The sequence below is a fragment of the Quercus suber genome, unplaced genomic scaffold (assembly GCF_002906115.3).
Source record: "Quercus suber isolate HL8 unplaced genomic scaffold, Cork oak 2.0 scaffold_150, whole genome shotgun sequence".
In the NCBI taxonomy this organism is placed as follows: domain Eukaryota; kingdom Viridiplantae; phylum Streptophyta; class Magnoliopsida; order Fagales; family Fagaceae; genus Quercus; species Quercus suber.
In genome coordinates, this window is record NW_027069611.1 from 504,174 (window position 1) to 509,910 (window position 5,737).

A 5,737-nucleotide genomic window follows, 5' to 3' on the forward strand; every position below is an offset into this window, starting at 1 on the left:
CTGGGTATAAACGATTAAAAATAATTACAATCAAATTTGGCACGGAACAAAAGCCAACAAAATACATAGTTATAAATAATAACTTTACAAAAACAAAACAAAAAACAAAAAACAAAAAAAACAAAAAAAAAAAACTCACCTCATTGACAGCTAAGCTATTGATCACCATACGCCAAGCCTACAAAGAATGCTTGGGAGGTGCTGATAGACGATACTTAGGCAGCCAGCGAAGAAACCTAGGAAACATATCATCAACATCTTCCAAAAGTTGTGGACGAACACTAAAATATTCATACATCCATAACTGGAAAAAATCAGCACACATCAACATAGGTGCAAAAAAAAAAAGCTCACCTTGAAATCTTCTTTGGATGAGTGTGGAGCATGGGTGCTTGGGTCTTGAAGGAGTCCCTCTTCATCATTCCATTCTATCAATGGATGATACTTCTTCCCATTGAATGTAAGAAAGTAAGGTGGTCTATAAGGAGATGCCATGGAGATGCAAAGAGGAAGGTTTGAAAATGGGTTTCAAAAATGGGTTTTTCAAAGGGGCTCAAAAACTTAAGTATCTGAAGAAATATTCAAAGGAATGGTAGAAATCAAGTTTAGAAGCTTGGAGAAGTGATTTTCTATGCAAGAAATGGTGTGGGAAAAGAGAAAATGCAAGAAGAACGGAGCTTGTGAATAGTGGCAATGGAGGAAGAGGAAGAAAGAAGAAGAAGAAGAAGTAAAAGAGATGGAGTAAAAAAATAAAAAGGGGGCCAAAATTTTGGCCCTCCTTGCTTTATTTTAGCTTGAGTTGTTGAATCAACTCAGGTTTGACTTGGTTGACTCAGTCAAACTTGAGTTAACTCATAAAAATAAAAATAAAAATAAAAAAAGAGAGAAAGAGAAAAAAAGAAGAAAGAAGAAAAAAGAAAAAAATGAGAGTGAATGAAATTTTAAATAAAAAATTTGAAAGAGAAATTTTTGAAAAATAAGAGATAAAAAAAACTGGTTTTTAAAATTTTTAGAAATGTCTTCAAAATTTGTGACATCAATTGGGTTGAAAAAAAAAAAAAAAAAGGAAGAGAAAAAAAAGAGAAATTTTTGAAAAATAAGAGATAAAAAAACTGGTTTTTAAAATTTTTAGAAATGTCTTCAAAATTTGTGACATCAATTGGGTTGAAAAAAAAAAAAGAAGGAAGAGAAAATTTTCAAATAAATAACTCAAGCTTTAAAAGAAAAGAAAAGAAAAAAAGAATTTCATAAGGAATAAAATTGATCAAGTGAAACAAAAAGGAAGGGAAAATTCCCTAAATAGAGCGGATAAAGTCTTAGTCATCAAAATTTTAAGTTGACTTTTCTTCTACAGATTTTCAAATTAAACGGAATATAGTTCTCAGTCTCCTACAGTCTTTCAAATTGGGCTGAATATAGTTCTTAGTTGCCTCCAAACTTTTAGATTGAGCTTAATATAGTTCTCAGTCTAAATCCAAATCGGGCAAATATAGTTCCTAGTTACCTTACTTTAGATTGAACCAAATACAATTCTCAATCTACTTCCAAATCAGGCGAATACAATTCTTGTTTACCTTATTCTAGATTTGGCGAATATAGTTCTCAGTCTACTTCCAGATTGGGCGAATATAGTTCTCAGTTTATCTCCATATCAAGCAAATATAGTTCCTGATTACTTTAATTCCAATTGGGCAAATATAGTTCCTGGTCACCTTACTTTAGATTGAGCCAAATAAAGTTCTTAGTCTACTTCCAAATCGGGCGAATATAGTTCTTGGTTACCTTACTCCAAATTTGGTGAATATAGTTCTTAGCCTACTTCCAGATTGGGCGAATATAGTTCTCAATCTACCTCCAGATCAGGCGAATAAAGTTCCTGGCTACCTTGCTCTAAATTAGGCAAATATAGTTCTCAGTCTACCTTTAGATTAGGCAAATACAGTTCTCAGTTACCTTACTCTAGGTTAGGCCTATAGTTCTTAGTCTACTTCCAGATTATGCGAATATAGTTCTTAGTCTACTTCTAGATTGGGTGAATATAGTTCTCAATCTACCTCCAAATCAAATGAATATAGTTCCTGGTTACCTTACCTCAGATTGGGCAAATAACGTGACTTACTTCTAAATTGGGTGAATATGGTTCTCTGTTTACTTCCAGATCGGGCAATTATAGTTCCTGGTCATTTCATTCCAGATTAGGTGAATATTATTCTCTATCTACCTCCAGATTGGGCGAATATAGTTCCTGGTCATCTCATTCTAGATCGAGCGGATATAGTTCTTGATTTCCTCATCAGCATTCAAGATTCTATTCATTAATTATCAAGTACAATAGGTGTCTATAGTTCTCAATTTTTGTAAAACAATAAAACACTAGTTCTACACCTATAGGTTCTAGGTTCTAGGGCTAGGAAATCTTTAAAAAATCAACCTCAATTAAATCATGGTTGCTAAAATCATTGTCTCTGTTTTACATTGACATTCGCTTTTCAAGCAATGTCAATGAGGGGCATTTCTTAGACATTCGATTTTGCACCTATAATTTAATTCTTGAAGATGTCTAAAATGACTATGTCAAATGCCCAAAAATCATAACTGCATTACATGCATTAAATCCTTCATTGCATATCATAAAAATGATCTCAAAATTCTAACGATCGCAACGATATGCCCAATTCCCAAATTGAACTGTCGAATTGAAAGATATCACAAGATCAAATGTTTGCGGTCTCCATGCATTATATGGGGGTGAAACTTGTATGTTCAAAATGTGTGTGAAACACCCTTGAACATTTAAACCCCCAATTTACAAATTACCAATTCAAGCTTATTATTAAAAAATGTACGTGCAGAAAATGAGAATAAGCTAAAACAGAATTGGTAAGACAATCTAAACCAAATAAAACCATAACCACAGCAGAAAATAAATGGCAAAAATTAAGGGAAGAGAGATGCAAACACAAAGACAACATAGCGATGTGTTATCGAAGAGGAATCTGAAGTCCTCGGCGTAAAACCTCTCCATCACCCTCCAAGTGGTCAATAATCCACTAAAGAATGAAGTTGGAATACATGAACAGCAGAAGACCATCCAAGCCTAATCTACCCAGTGTACCTAAGCCCTCCAAGCTTCTTGCTCTAACGAGGTTACACCGAACCTTTTTCTTCTTTAGCTTATCGGATTCTGCTATAGCCCATAACATCAACCAATATCAATTGGTCCCATCCTAACTGCTTCCCAAGCACCAAATAGCCTTCTCACAGATATGGGGATGGTGAGGAAAGGATTTAGCTAATGTACCTCTCACGGATGTAACAATGGAGAAGGTGAGAGTAGAGAAATTTGGAGAATCAAAAGATGAAGATTGTGGATGAATCAACATTGTTTTTCTCTATGGTTTTTCTCTCAAAATTCTCTCTAGAAGCTCTCTACATATTGTGGGTATAAGGGGTATTTCTATTAGTCTATGTTTGGAATGTGAAAAGTCAGTTTTTCCCAAACAAAGTGGTTTGGAGACTTGGCCTCACAACTATACTGAGTCGCGAGTTCAAGCCGCAAGCTAATGGCCTAGCCAGCCTGGGGCTTTTGTCCTGTAGTGTAATAGCTGGCGTGACTCTTCAGCTCCCTTACATGCTTCACGCGTGTGCCAGCTTTGGCGACTTGCAAGCCGCAAGCTAGTCGCGAGATCTAGTCGCAAGGCCCTGTTTCAATGCACACTTTTAAGCTTTTCTTCACACTCTCTCACACACTACCCTTACATGATTCTCACCTAAAGACAGGGTTTCTAAATGCTGAAATACAAACAAATTTGGTACGGAATAAAGCTAACAAGATGGTTGATTAAATTCAACCTTACAATCTCTCCCTTTGGCTATTCCGTGACAAAACCCTAAAACAAACTCTATACTTAACATGTGAGTTGGGAATAGTTGAACAAAACTCACTCACACCTAACTCTAGAATCTGTGTAGCTCTTGAACCATAAGAAAAAGTATCTCCTGAAAAACAACAACACAATATGATCATTGTATGTAGAAAACTTGAAATGCATATGGAGCAAGCACAATGCGATCAAGCAAAATGGAATAAAGTAATAGACCAAGGCTTGACTAAAAATGAACAATCACTATAAATAGTGACCACAATGCTCATTCACACAAGGAATGAACATCCAAAAATGCAAGCTAATAAGCTCATTGCAAAGTATCATTTGCATGTCCAACACTTAACCGATACAAAAACTCAAAGTAATTGTATTAAGGATATAAAATCCAACAAGGGCACAAGAGTGATGTACTTAAAGAAAATGCATAACGTTTAAACAACAAGTACTAAGCTACAAAGCGTGGGTACAAAACAAATACTGAAAATCATCTAATATATATACCACAATACCAACAGCTTTAAACAATAGCATAATGTAAAAACCAAAAGTTATAAAAACTATAAGCATATAAACAAAAGAAACCAAAAGTATGTGTGTATGAATCAATATTTCCCTTTTGAGCTCACACAACTCCCTTTTTCAATATGCACACTTCCCATTCTTGTGTTGCTCTCCCCCTTGCTGTATGCTATCAACCAATCTATATGCTATCAACCAATCTATACAATGAGTTTGTGCTTTCCCCCTTCTTGGCATGAATAGCTAAAGGCTATCTTCTAGTTTTTGTTGAATAGCATCCAACTGTGTCTCAATGGCTATTAGGCGCATTTGAACTTGGTTGTTTATGGAGCAGAGAGCCCGTTCAAATCTGAAAATGCACTGGTACAGATCCTCAAACAAAGTGCTCAACCTGTCAGTTTGAGTGCTAGTCATCTATAACACTAGTGTGTGAGGAGATGTAGATTCAAGATGCACAGGCGTAGTCTGAGTGGCTAAGCCAAGATCGGAAGAGGTAGCTTGAGGGAAATTTTCACTCTTAGGTGCTTTAGAAGAGTGAATCTTACTTGCTTGAAGAGATATCATGGATATTGGTCGATGACGTGGCAGTATTTTTCCATCTGTTTGTGGATGTACACCTTCAAGGACCATGATCTTCATGATAAGACTACAAAAAGGAAGGCATGTTCTTACTGCTGTTCAAGCTACTGTTCTCCCTATTAACTGGAAGATGTGAGGAGAGATGTCAATTTGAACTTCGGTGATGAGATCACATAGAAATTATGCTCTTCCAAGATTGATGAAGGTAGTGTTCAAGAGTGGATAAAGATTGGAGAACATGATCAATTTGAAAGTTGTCAAATCAGGTTCAAACGTTGTTGTTCCAATGGAGGTGCCTTTGGATGAAACCTCATGATCTGGACCAAGAATTTGAAGAATATCTTGTACTTTAGGAAGTCGATGATCATATAGAGTGAGATCCACATTTGCCGGTCTATTGATTTGAAGAACCTTCGCAATGTAGTCTGGATTGATGTTGAACTCCTTTCTGCTTACCCAACACTGCAACTCAACTCCGGTGTATCTAGCATTTGAATAGAACTCCTTAACCAATTCCTCAATCAGGTCCTCGAAGTTCCCAAAAAGGTCAGCCCAATCTTTTTCTTCAAAGATCCTAGGAATAAATGTTGTTCCCAAGGTATCAAATTTCACAACCCTTTCCACTACAGTAGGAGCATCTCTAAAAATGTTTGAGAAGGTTTGTGAATTGAGCAGAGTTCTAAATTTTTCACTATTTGAGGCTTAAGATGAACATCGAGTCCGTTTTGAGATAGGGGATGATGGAACATCAG